We start from the raw sequence: 14,979 nt of genomic DNA, 5'->3' as shown, positions 1-14,979 counted from the left end.
GTGACCATCTGGGGGAGGGGGGGGGTCCCTTGTTGAAGAGGTGACAGTACCGCTGGAGCTGCTGAGAGGGGTGTGAATTGGGTGGGTGGGCAGAAGCTGGCACCTCAGCTCTGAAAAAGAAGCCAGAAGATCAAAGGGAGAAGTTTAAAGCCCAGTAAAGGAAGCGATATTAAGGGAAGGTTAAACATTAAACCAAGGAACAAAAGACCCCCAACTTCCCTGCTGCCCAAGCATTGAACACCACCTCCGACATTAAGCCATCAAAGCAAACCTCTCCTTTAAGCTGATAATCCTTTGTTTTCTTTTGTTGCCAGGAAGTAGAGTCTGGGTCATAAATGGGGGTCATCCAGGGTGAAGAATTAAGCAGCCAGTGACTGCATGAGTCAAAGGAAGGCCTCCATTGGTGCAAAATACAAGGTAAATGATGACATAGGTCATCCATGAGCCAACTTGCACCCCGGTACAGGCTCCAAGGCTCCAGAATTCCCAAAGAGGGGAGTTCTGAAGAGGCCGTGGAAGTGGACATGTGCAGGAGGCAGGGAATAGTGCCAGAGATGTCTTCAAAAATGCTTTTGAGTAACAAAGACTAGGTTCCTGTTTAGATTTTATGTTATAGTTTTTAAAAAAGGTAAATCATTCTAAATATATATTTAGTCACACTTGACCTAAGACTGAGAAACTCAGCAGTCCATGTGAAAGGACACTGAAGGGGTCTGGTAGAAATTATGAGGGAGCTTAGGATCTTCCACTCTTCCTTCCTGCCAACCCTCCGTGTCACCACTGGTCAGAGGAGCCGGAAGAGCTCCTGTCTGGAATACGGTGCTTTCTCTCCACCAGTCTGTTCTCATACTTGGAGCTTCTTTCCCTTCCATATTCTCCGAGTCCCCTTTTTTGGAACTTCTATATTCTCACTTCATTCCCCAGATTCTGAAAACCTATAACCATGCCCAAGCCCCTACAAAAACAATAATGATTTAAAAAATGATCATGAGATGTAAACTAAGGTAGTATTGGGTGACTAATGTGCCTTTCCTCTTGGTTGTGTAATATACAGGGAGTGCTCTTTCGAGGCCTTAATTAACCCTTGGAAGTGAGTTTTAGCTGTACTACTTACGAGTTATATCATCCAGGGCCCCTCCTATGACCACAGTGAGTCTTAATTCTCTTAAGGTATAAGATAAGGGTTTGAGGCTTTAATAGTTGACCCAATTGTCCCCTTTCTCCTAAATATCCTAAGGCTAAATTATCCATATGAGGATAAGAAGAGATTTTTTTTAAAACATTTTTTACCTTTAAACTCTAGGATTGGCAGATAACATGTATTTAGCATAGCTTCCTTCAACTTCTCTTGGGTAGGCTGCCTGAGTTTCCCAAAGGTATTTCATCCTATTTGATTCCTCAAAAATTGTAATTAAATGTTATATTAGAGCGCAGTACTCTAAACTCTAAGCTGTCTGTACTAGTCTTTCAGAATTACCACATTTTTTCGATTACTTGTTCAGTGTCTGTCCTTCCTAATAGATGATAAGCTTGGTGAGGGTAGGAATCAAGTATGTGTTGCTTACCATCATATTCCCAGCGTTTAGTGCCTGGTGCATAATAGTTATTCAATACACATTGGATTTAAAAAAACAAAAAAAGAATGACTGGATGAATACTTTTATAAATGAAAGGAATGAAAATCTGAAGTTCAGTAAGGGTTAATAGATTTAGTTTAAAAATTAAAACATAGTTAACATTGATTGCTTTTATTATTTACAGACCATTAGAAATAATTATCATATTTATGTAGCAGGACTGGAACTCTGGCTGTTTTGATGAAAATCTTAAAGAGATAAGGGAATATTTTTCTCAGTACTTTTAACTTTCTGCCTGACAATTACTGATCTCTGTGGATCCCCAGTGTCACTTGAAGTTCAGAACAGTCTACATCTGATTATTCCTCTGCTACCTAAAGGCCAAACTGGTGACATCTTTTGCATCTTATTGCCCCAGGTAGAACTTTATAGATAGTCCCAGTCCAGTCACTAGCAACCACAGTGATTCAAAGTTAATTTGCCTTCATGACCTATTTATGTCAACTGAGGTCATTAACTCTGTTTTGTGACATGACTTGGGTTGGTAATACAATATTTATCTGACATATGAAATGTCTAAGAAAGTATGTTAATTAATTTTCTAAGCTCTATTATTATTTTCAAGTTACTATGTTGTTATCAAGGAATTATTGATCCTTCATTATTCTAGTAGGTATAATTATGAAACTGTTGCCCATTTGTTCATTCATTCACAGAGCATCTTTTTTAAAAAAAATCCTCAACTGAGGAAATGATTAGAAAGAGAGAGAGAGAGAAACATTGATGTGAGAGAGAAACATCAATCAGTTGCCTTTCATACACTCCCTGATTAGAACCTTCTGGTGCTTGGGACGATGCTCAGCCAACTGAGCCACTCTGGCAGGACCACAGAGCATCTTTTAAGACCTACTATGTTCCAGGCACTATAGGAACAGTGGTAATTATTGTATAGTTCCTGCCCTGAAAGAGTCCTTATCCCACTATTTGTGGGGAGTGTGGTTGCACAGTTAACTGGCCATTACATACAGTTGATGAATGTTAGCCAAGGGGAACTTAGAATATTCTTGAGCATGTGGGAGGAATACATGACAAGTTTGGGGGAGTTAACACTAAAGGCTTCTTAAGGAAGTAGAATCTGAGGAGCAAGTAAGATTTTATCTCTTTATCTTCCAAAATGTGCTCTAAGAGTTTAATCTTCCACTGCCAAGCAGCTCATTAAGGTAATTTCTTTACATAGATAATTACTTTCCTAAAAAATATCCTGGTATTAGTTGTTGAAACCATGTTTTAATGGACTACTCATTAGTAAATGAATAATAGAGAAGTAGAGAAAGAGGAATTTAAGCTGAGCTTTAATGGAGAAATCTTGTGTGTGTGTTCTACATCTGTATTAAAAAGTGACAGCCAAATGCATACAGGCATATTTTCTGAAAGAATGAATAGACATATATTTGGAGAGACCTATTTATAGAAGTGCTTAAAGATAAAGTTTTAAAGGGCATTCTGGGCCAGTTTTTTTCAAAACCTGATTATCAGACTTAGGAGCTTGGACTTTAAATGGAGGCACTTAGACTTATTGTTGAATAATGAGGTATTACATTCCCTACCCCATCCATGCTACAATGCAAGACCCTTTGTCTGCATGTGAGGTCCTTCTTGATTGTTCTAGCTTCACCTTACTGGACTTATAGTGTCATCAACACATTATATGGTTTCACAATTACAAACCTTCATATGGGCACTGGTGCTTTCCACCTTGTATATTAAGTATATTAGGAAATTCTTCAATTCTTGTTTTGTGACACCCTTGTGAATATATCTTTGCTCCTGATCTCCCTACTCATGTCCCATCAAATTTATTATTTTGTTTTCTTTACTTAAGATCTTTATACAATACTAGAGGCCTGGTGCATGAAAGTTGTGCACAGGTAGGGTCCCTAGGCCTGGCCGGCAATCAGGGCCATAGTGTGGGGCAACCAGCAGGGAAATGAAGGGGGCCCCTCACTGCCTTGGCTGGCCTGGTGCCACCTGCTCCCTGAAGCCCCCCCCCCCCACTGTTGCCATCATTGTTTTCCTCCCTCTGCAGGGCGACCGACAGGGTTATCAGGGGTGGGGGGGGGCCCTCTGGCACCCACCTTGGCTGGCCTGGGGCCTGCAGGCTGGAGAAAGCTCTTGCATTGAGCGTCTGCCCCCTGGTTGTCAGTGTGCATCATAGTGACTGGTTGTTCTGCCATTCGGTCGATTTGCATATTAGGCTTTTATTATATAGGATTATATATATGACTATTTATTTATTTGCATATATAAATAAATATATTAAACATATATATATATATGTTTAATATATTTATTTATATATACAAATAAATATATATTCACATACACACATACACATACTAATATATAAAGAGCCAGGTGCCATCACGACCGAATGGATGACCAGTCACCATGAAGTGCATGGAGCACCTCTAGGTGCCCCCCTCCCCCCGGCCCCCAAGCCACTTCACCATGGGGGGCTGGAGGCGGGCGGGACTGGGGACTGTTGAGTGGCAGCGGCTGTGGCAGCGGGCTGCTTCATGGGGTGGCAGCAAGCTTAGCGGAGCAGTCACAGGGCAGCAGTGAGTTTTGCGGAGCAGTTGCAGGGTGGGGGAGTTTTGGGGAGCAGTTGCGGGGCAGGGGGCGCTTCGCAGAGTGTCCAGCAGCAAGCTTCGTGGGGTGGCAGCAAGTTTTGTGGAGCAGAAAAGGGGCAGGAGGAGCCTTGCAGAGCAGTGGCGGGGTGGGGGGAGCCTCGCAGAGCAGTGGTGGGGTGGGGGGAGCCTCGTGGAGCAGTGGCGGGGTGGGGGAGCTCGTGGAGCAGTGGCGGGGCGGGGGGAGCCTCGTGGAGCAGTGGCAGGGCGGGGGGAGCCTCGTGGAGCAGTGGCGGGGTGGGGGAGCTCGTGGAGCAGTGGTGGGGTGGGGGGAGCCTCGTGGAGCAGTGGCGGGGCGGGGGGAGCCTCACGGAGCAGTCAAGAGGCTTCGAGCATCACGAGTGTCCTGGGGCGGGAAGCTTCACGTAGCATTGCAGGGTGGCAGAGGCCAGTGACAGAGGCCAGGCTAGACCTAGGGATCCTAACCGCACACGATTTTGTGTGCAATGGGCCTCTAGTGTGTGTGTGTGTGTGTGTGTATAATTCCTAATAGCCCTAATTTAGAATAGAGGATATAACAAGCCAAGGACCCTCTCTTCTTCCTTTTCCTACTCTTCCTCTTTCTGTTCTTTTCTCCCTACTCTTCTCCCCACTTTTCTTTTCCCTGGACTTGTCTCCTGCCCTCCTTTTCCCTTTCTTTCTTCTCCTTCTTCTGTTTTGACACCTTGGATATATCTCAGTGCCTGGATTATAGTAAACTCTTTGTGTTTCACCTGTATTAATCTGAAGAGCTATGTGACTATGGGAAATTTATGACACCTCTTTCAACCTAATTTTCCTCATTTGTAAAATGAAGACAGAAAGTAAGTTACCCAGCAAGGGCTTGCTGCCTGATGCGCATAGGAGCCAATACTATGACATCGGCTTTGAGAAAAGAAAAGGCTTTATTGTGAAGTCAACTGGCAAAGAGTCAGGAGGCAAGCCCCAAATCTGTGTGCCCAATGCAGCGTTCAGAGTTTTAGGGGGATGAGGCTATAATGCAGAAGTGCTGGCAGGAGTGGTTTTGATTGGAGAGCTTTGGAACTTGGCCATAAGATAATGTAAGGGGCTTCAGCACTGGAACTTTCTGGACAACGGGTTCTAGTATTCAAATTCCAGTCACATCCCAGGCCAGTCCTTTGTTTCCTTTGTGGGGGTGGAGCAAGACTTGATTCCAGAGCAACTGGAGGTCAAAATTATCTCCTTTACATGTGCTTTGGTTGAATGACTTGGGATTTTGGTCTGTTGCCTCTGAAAAGCAACTTAGTATCTTGTTAGAAACAGGTTAGAGTTAGTTTGAGCTGGTTTTGTGGTTGCAAGTACTTCATCCAATTTCTTGGCTATTAAGTGAGATTGAACATGTAGACCACTTAGGATAGTACCTTACCCATAAGATTCATCAAGACTGTTTATCTTTTAGTTATCATTAGGATGTTAACTCATCGTAATCTTATAGATGTGGGCCCTCATTTGGTAGAATCTTGGAATAGTACTGTAATAAAAAAACAAATAAACAAAACACAATAGGCCTTTTAGATATATTTCTCAAGGAACCTCACAGGGGACTCAGATATAATTCACTGCACCTTATAATATCCCCTTTCCTTTGCTTCTTGATTTTTTAAAGCTCACAGACACTTTATAGATAATCTCTCTGCAAACCACCCAAGTGGGAGAAAAATAAGAGGGAATATTTAGTGACTTTTAGCAGGGTGTGGCAGTTGTGTGCGCATGTATATACATCCAGATGTACGCATACCTTCACAAGTATTCAATCTTTATTTGATTATGTGATGAAGTGCTAGAAGAACTCAGAAGAGGGAAAACGATTGTAGCTTAGCGTAGCATTTGACTAGGCAGACAGGCAAGGGGAAGGTGTTTCAGGAGCAAGAAGCAGAATGGGCTGTGCTAAGGGGCAGAATAAAGTATGATCAGATGTGTAAGCGACAGTGTGCTATGGGGGTTTGGAAAATTTGATAAATTCATTCAACACTGCTGTTTAAACTGAACTGTCTCTAGTAGCACTCACCGGGAATGTAGTAATGAGTAATCATAACAGAATACAGACCATGAGATTAGAACTACCAGATTCTCCTGCTTAGTCAGTGTTTTGAGTTTAAAATCGATACAGAAGTCTATAGTGTATTCTGGTTGCTCAGATTCCATGAACCTTGAGAACACTCAGATCTCTAGGTCTAAACTTTAAAAATTAATTATAAACACCTTATGCCAGGATGTGAGTGGGATGGGCCTTCAATTTATAAGTGACTCAGCAAGCATCAAAGCAGCATAAGGTTTGCATTTGGTCCAATTATTTTTCTTTAAAGACAAAATGCTTTATTCATATACTTAGATGTGCCAGAAAAAATACAGGCTGCAGCAAATATTTAAAAAAAAATTATGTCCCAAATGTTTCATTGGAGTATACTTATACTAAAATTTGTTCTGTTGTTTATCTGAAATTAAAAGTTAACTGGGCATCCTAGTTGGTGTCACCTTACATATACCATGTGCTTATTTCACTGATAAAGATAAGAGTTTGGCCCTGGCCGGTTTGGCTCAGTGGATAGAGCGTTGGCCTGCGAACTGAAAGGTCCCAGGTTCGATTCCGGTCAAGGGCATGTGCCTGGGTTGTGCGCTCGATCCCCAGTGAGGGACTTGCAGGAGGCAGCCGATCCATGGTTCTCTCTCATCATGGATGTTTCTATCTCTCTCTCCCTCTTCCTTCCTCTCTGAAATCAATAAAAATATATTTTTTAAAAAAGATAAGAGTTTGTGGTATTGTCCAGCAGGTGTGGCTCAGTGCTTAAGCATCGACCTATGAACCAGGAGGTCACAGTTTGATTCCCAGTCAGGGCATATGCCAGGGTTGTGGGTTCAATCCCCAGTGGCAGGGGGCAGCCAATCAATGATTCTCTCTCATCATTGATGTTTCAATCTCTCCCTCTCCCTTCCTCTCTGAAATCAATTTTAAAAATTTTTTAAAAGAGTTTGTGGTATTAAATAAAGCAATTTACATGTGCAGTCAGGTTTTTTATTTATAATGAATTTTAAATACGATCTTTCAACCCCCACTATACATACACCACCTGACTGAAGGCGGGAAAGTCCATAATGGATGCGAAGGTGTGTTGGTGAAAATTCCTAGCTTCTTTTCTCTACTGCCTTTGTTTGTTTGATGGATATAATTAGATTATTATTTAAAATATCTTAATCTGTGTAATATTTTAACAAAACAAAAAGATCTAGCATAAAAATCTAGTTTTAAATAAACTATTTTTCTGAAATTGTTGCCTATTAATCAAAGCTGCTATCTTCAAACAATTGAATCATGAGAAAAAAATAGACAACTGCATTCAAGTATCCTTCGTCTAAAAGGAGGTTTATAGAACAAGCATGCTTTGTCTTAGAGATAGTTTTGATGTATTATTCAAATATTTGACTTGATAAAGAAAAGATATTAACATGGAATTCTTCAGATTAATACATTTCTTAGGAAAACATTCCAATCTGGAGCATTAGATTTGAGTGGGGAGTAATTCAATGTCCTCCTGTAATTTCTTATTGTTGGAGGGCTAAAACAATTTTTCCAGGAAGCAGTTCAGAGTAAATGCAGTTTCTCTCTATGTCCTATACTGAAGCTCACCAAATTAGTTTCAAAAACAGCAGTGCAAATTTTGAAAATAAGACATGAGGAGAATTTCAACCACCTACCTTTGACTGAGAAGATACTTAAAACTAGAAAGATGCCTTTGTTTTGCTGTGCTTATTCATGTATTACACTTATTGATTTTTTTGGATAAATTTCCTATATGTAGAAAGGGATGAAATTATTCTTTTTAAAACTGATGGAAAGCCTGTATATAACTAAAGGGGAAATCTGCTATTTTATGACAGAAGGGCAGGAAAGATACCCATTTCATTTCTCTGTCTCTAGGCAGGAGGGTAGGAGACAATGGAAGTCTAACCATTTTCGTTTAAAAACACTATGCAAGGGACAAGGCTATCCTTTGAAAAAGCTTTTTCAGAAGCTCACAATAGTTCTTCCATAATTAAAAAAAAATTAATTTTTTTGTTGTTGTTGTTAATCCTCACCAGAGGATATTTTCCCATTGATTTTTATAGAGAGCAGAAGGGTCGGGTAGAGACAGAGGGAGAGAAACATCTATGTGAAAGAGAGACACATCAATTGGTTGCCTCTGGCATGTACCCCAACCAAGGTTGGAGGTCAGCCTGCAACTGAGGTATGTGCTCTTGTCCAGAATCGAACCCAGGATCCTCCAGTCCATGGGTTGATGCTATATCCACTGAGCCAAACTGGCCAGGGCTGTATTTTTATGATTGTCTTTCACTGTTATGAGAACATTCTTATGATTTGGAGAACTAGTGATTACAAGATATAATTAGGTAGTAGCTGTGAATTAAGATATATTTAGATAGTAGCTGGCATATAGGAGGCACTCAAGAAATGTTTAAAAATATTAATGAGTTAATGATTATGCTGCTGTTTCTAATATATATTTATATGTATGTATAAATAGATATAGATATCATAGGAAAATATTTCCACAATTTAGAACCTGTTATCTATAAAAGGATTGAATAAGTTGTAGAATACTTAGAATAGAGGGGTGAGGCTAAGAAGGGAAATGATTGATGCAAAATACATGACTGTATGGTTTTTGTTTCTCTGAATGGGGTACACAAGTTGAGGGTAAAAAATTGTTCAGGATGATAAAAGGGATTTTTTAGAAAATAGGGGAAAAAAAGTAAAGAATGAGAAAATGGCATTGGAGAGGAATAAAGACATTTAATGTGAATTCTTTGTTGTTTCTATTGTATGCATCAAATTATTTTCTGCACTTCCTTATGAAATTTTCTGAAAAATATTTGCATTTCTGTGTAATGTGTTATGGAAGAGTTGGATCTATCCTGGGGATTGGCCAAAGTGTAAATATAGTTAGAAGGTAGAAATTGGGCAAGAAGTGATACCCAATATCCAAGGAGGTCTTACACTCTGAATATCAGGCAATCTCTTTAATCATTTTCTTGCTCAGAATTCATCAATGGCTGTTCATAATCCACTGTAGTGATTTTTCAAATTAGGTTGAAAAGAGGAGATGCTGTATCAATCATCTGAGACATTTTTCAAAACACATATGGTAACCATGTGTATTTTGGAAAAGGATTCCCATGTGATTCTCCTATTTTCTCCCCAGAGCCTTTGTCCATTTGTGAATGACCGACCTACAAGATAAAATCAAAACTAGCATAATAATATAGAACACTCTCAAGATGTGGTCCATACGTTTCTGCTCAACATTTCCTGGTCATTCCTGCTTCAAGCTTTATACTACAGAAGTAGGAAGTGACTAAACATTTTGTGTTCAGTCCGACCCTTTTATTTGCATTTGCAAATGCTCTTTTCTTTTCTTGGAATATCCCTTCTCTGCTATCTCTCCTGACCAATGCCTATTTATCCTGTAATTATCAGCTCCCTGTTCCTATAATACTTTGTATCTTACTTGTTGTACATGTTATTTGCATGTCTGTTTTTGTCTAGACCAGTGGTCGGCAAACTGCGGCTCGCGAGCCACATGCGGCTTTTTGGCCTCTTGAGTGTGGCTCTTCCATAAAATACCACGGCCTGGGCGAGTCTATTTTGAAGAAGTGGCGTTAGAAGTTTAAGTTTAAAAAATTTGGCTCTCAAAAGAAATTTCAATCGTTGTACTGTTGATATTTGGCTCTGTTGACTAATGAGTTTGCTGACCACTGGTCTAGACCATGAGAACTTTCAGGGCTGAGGCTGTCTTTCTGTTTTTGTATCCTTTGGGGGCATCATAAGGTCAAACATGTAGGAGGTTTATAATGAATATTAGTTAATATTGACTGAAGAAAGCAAAAAATAGAGCTTGGAGTTGAATGGGTGGTGTTAAAGGTAGATATACTGTGTCTCTGTGCTCATTCCAAGAAAGCATATCAGAGATAAATAACCTAAACATATTTGTAAACAGACTCATATGAGATAAATTATCTGATATAAACTTTCTATTTTATTTTCATAGCACAGACCCTAACAGATTGAATTATACTTTCTTCTCTTTTTAAAAGGAAAACAAAATTGCTGTTAAAAATGGCAACCACTTAGCCCTGGCTGAGTGGTTCAGCTGATTGTAGCATCATCCTGTACACCAAAAGGTTGCAGCTTTGATTTCCAGTTGGGGCGTATATGGAAGCAACCAACTAATGCCTCTCTCTCTCTCTCTCTCTCTCTCTCTCTCTCTCTCTCTCTCTCCTTTACTGTCTCTCTAAAATCAATGAAGACATTTTTTAAAAAAAATGGCAGCCACTTAGAAACCTATAGTGATGTTGCAGATAAGCTGCCAGGCGGTGTGGGAGAATTTATCAGCTGGGCACTCAGAGGATATTCAGAAAAGTAGCCTTTATTTGCAGATGCACTAGTGCTGTGACTCAGAGGAGTCAGTCTCCAAATACTGCGTGATGAATATGGACCAAGCTTTCCCTTTATACCCTTTAGTTTCTTTGTCCCCCAAGTATGGATCAAGCTTCCGGACTTTTCGCGGGCTTTGCAGCCCCCCTCCCAGGAGTTGGGATGGGGGAAGTGAGATTACACTCAGAGGCCTGTCTGGCGCCAGCGCTCCCAACCCCTTCAGAGGGTTGTACTAGTATATGGTTCATGGTTTATGGCCTCTGTAAAATGGGTGTATTCCAGGAAACAGGTTCTGCAAGGCAGGACAGGCATCACAAATAAGAATGGGGTTAATCATCCCTAGCAAGAGTGTGTGTCAGAATGCAGGTTACTGGCACAGATTCAGACAGCCAGCCCCCCACATGTCTTATTTTCCCCTTCAGTGATATAGACATTAAGCCACCTTAGAGAACACTGCTTGGAAACTTTGAGAATCCACAATCATTTTCTGCCATAAGGAAACCCAACAAATTGATATGTAAATGAAGGGGGATGTAGGAGCAAGAGAAAAAAAACACTGGAATATTATATTTGTATACTATTATGAATGATCCAGTAGGAAAGTAAATGGTATGGAAAAATTAAAATAATTTCATAAAACAGAAAAACAGAAACAAACCCAAAAAACTATCTTGGGGCTATTTTAAAATTAATTTCAAAATTAAAAAAAAATACCATCTTGGGGTTATTTATAAATTAAAATATTTTCAAAATGAACTAAAACAAAGAAATAATATGGGAAGGAGAAGGGAGAATTATGGATCAATGAAAAGTGAGTCAGTGTTGGGGAGGGCCTTTCGAGAGGACAGGAGTGAGGCACCTGGACTGATGGTCTGGCTACGGTGTGGAAATGCTGCTTCCAGACATATCATGAGCTTGGAATTAAGACTCTGCCTGTTCTACTCACAGTAACTTTATGGACAGGTCATGAGTAAACTGAAAGAGCCCAAATATTAGCAGTTTAGGCCCGTAATGTTGGTGAAAGGGCCCAAGTTACATTCATCCCTGGGACAAGAGACTTTGCTGTCTGCATCTCTGAAAACTACACAGTGAGAATCGACTGCTATAGAGTGTCATGGTGTGTTTCTCAGTCACCAGTTGTCTTTGCAGTGGAAAGGATTTTGCTGGACTTCGGTTTTGGTTATGAATTATGCTCAGGTGCCCCGAGATCTGTCGGTAGAGAGCAGAAACTGTATTAGATTGCTTCAGTGATATATTTTGGTAGAATGTGCCTGGATATTGCCAGCAGTAGACAAGAAAATCGGGGTTATGCAGCTGCTGCTTTCAACAGTGACGCCATGCGGCAAGCCACATTATCAACAGTACCAACATATGGGACTCTGGTGGATGGACTGAATTATTTGGTTTTCTCTCTGCATATTGACAGTGACCAGGACTTCGTAAGCACTCCCAGGTGACTGTTCAATGCATCACAGGAAAGATAAGAATAGGAAGAACCAACATTTATCTAGAATGGTGTCTTAGGTCTTTTCATTGCAATATTATGTAAAATGAGACTTCATTTTGTATCCAAAGTTGATGAAGCAATGTACAAAGGTTATAGTCATAAATATTTCACACCTGTTCCCTTGACGTTCGCCCTCTACAACATATTGTTAGCGTAGGCAGCTAGTTAACAAAAGGAAGGGGACAAACGGAACCAGCCAGATTAACTGGGAAAAGACAGTCACTCTGGGCATCTAAGTAGGCAGGAGAGATGCTTTACAATCAACTCCAGGAGTCCACCTTTCTAAAGTGGGGGGTTGGGAGGTGGGAGGTAGGGATGGGAGGGTCAGGGGGGCATGGGGGAGGGTGGAATGGCATGGCAGAGTCCTTTCACAAAGCGGATGTGCACTAAAAGCCCAAATGGTGACCATGACGGGCGGGGCTGGGGGGGGGGTTTGGACAGAATTGGGGAAAAGATAGGATAGATAAGGATGCAAGCCCAGGAAAAGCCAGAAAAGAGATTGGATAGCTTGGAAGAAAGTCTGCTCTCTCCCCAGCCCAAGGGAAAATATAGGGAAGCTTAACAAAGGCCCCAGTCTCTCTTTTTTTTTTAAATTTTTTTTATTAAGGTATTATATGTGTACATATCTTACCATTGCCCCCCGCACCCCAATCCCATACATGCCCTCACCCCCCAATGTTTTGCATCCGTTGGTTACTCTTATATGCATGCATATAAGTCCTTCAGCTGATCTCTTATTTCCCCCACCTCTCCCTAACCTTCCCGCTGTAATTTGACAGTCTGTTTGATGCTTTACTGCCTCTGTATCTATCTTTTGGTTCATCAGTTTATACTGTTTTTCATTATCCCCAAATGAGTGAGATCATGTGGTATTTTTCTTTCATTGACTGGCTTATTTCACTTAGCATAATGTTCTCTAATTCCATCCAGGTGCCTACAAATGGTAATAATTCCTTCTTTTTTATGGCAGCATAGTATTCCATTGTGTAGATGTACCATAGTTTTCTGATCCAGTCATCTGCTGACAGACACCTAGGCTGTTTCCAAATCTTAGCTATTGCAAATTGTGCTGCTATGAACATAGGGGTGCATATATTCTTTCTGATTGGTGTTTCTAGTTTCTTAGGATATATTCCTAGGAGTGGGATTACTGGGTCAAATGGGAGTTCCATTCAAAGAGAAAATAAACAAATGGGACTACATCAAAATAAAAAGCTTTTTCACAGCAGAAGAAACCATCAACAAAACAACAAGAAATCCCACTGTATGGAAGAACGTATTTGCAAATGTTATCACTGATAAAGGTTTAATCTCCAACATCTACAGGCAGCTTATACAACTTAATAAAAGGAAGATAAATGATCCAATAAAAAAATGGGCAACGGACCTAAATAGAATCTTTTCGAAAGAAGACAGAAGGAAGGCCAAGAGACACATGAAAACATGCTCAAAGTCACTAATCATCAGAGAGATGCAAATCAAAACGACAATGCGATACCATCTCACACCTGGCAGAATGGCTATCATCAACAAATCAACAAACGACAAATGTTGGCAAGGATGCGGAGAAAAAGGAACCCTCGTGCACTGCTGGTGGGAATGCAGACTGGTGCAGCCACTGTGGAGAACAGTATGGAGTTTCCTCAAAAAACTGAAAATGGAACTCCCAGTCTCTCTTAATAGCCGCATGGACAAGAGTGCAGTGCTGATCACTGCCCAGGTACCATTGAGCCTTGGCAGGGGGTGTGCAGATAGGGAATGAGGCCGCCTCAGGTGCCAGTGATGCAGCTCTAAGCCCTGTCTACCCTCTTGGGCCTGCTGGGCCCCAGTGCAGGCCTGCTGCCCTGGAAGCTAGACTTCTTCCGCTGAGAGATGGAGCTGAATCACCTGGTCTTGGATGAGCCCTCTGGGATGGTGTATCTGGGGACAGATCAGCAATGTTGACCAGCTTCTGCTGCTGGACTTGCCTGGGAAATGCCTTGTGGAGTGTGGCAGCCTTTTCAAGGGCACTCTAATAAATCTTGCCACTATCACTTAAAATCCTCCAATGCGTGGGTCCCTTGAATTCTTTTCCTGGGAAACTGTGAAGAACCTATTTCCAGACCCGTCTTCCTCTAGAAACAATATAACAATAGACTGTAAAGTTAAAATCTTGCATGTTTAGCCTATTAATAGGATCTATACCACATTATTATTTCATCTGAATATAGGTATAGTGGAATTAATGAAATATATACAATATTTCTATTGCTCAAGCCAAAAATGTGACAATTTATTATGTTTATAAATAAGAAATAGTTGAAAGCCCTGTAAACAATTACACTTTTTCTTCCCACTATGTTGATTTATAATCTCAGTAGACATGATGCCTTGAATAGTCTGAGGACTAAAGGATGGGAATATATAAATTTGAATTATCTACATTCTTTATTTAGGATATCTATGATGTCTTCAGAGTGGGAAAATAACAATTTTTTTTGTAGTGTTAATTTATAATTATCAAGTTTAGTGCTCTAATAGGTTGGAGAGGCTATAAAACTATGAGATTGTATGGAGCTAAACTGCTGCAAAAAAGGTACTCTCCTTGTTATGTTCATCAGCTGGAGGAAAAATGATTGGATGTGGACTCTGAAACTTGAGCTCTGGTCCTAGTGCAGTTGATAAGTACTTGTGCACATTTTTGGCAGGCCACTTCTACTAGGTTTTAGTTTCTTCCTACGTAAAACGAAAGGGTTGAACCAGAGACTCTCCAAGGTCTGAGTATGTGGTGTATCTGTT

Source organism: Plecotus auritus (assembly GCF_963455305.1).
Source record: "Plecotus auritus genome assembly, chromosome: 11".
NCBI lineage: Eukaryota > Metazoa > Chordata > Mammalia > Chiroptera > Vespertilionidae > Plecotus > Plecotus auritus.
The sequence above is the reverse complement of the archived record's forward strand: the minus strand, read 5'-3'. Positions refer to the sequence as shown.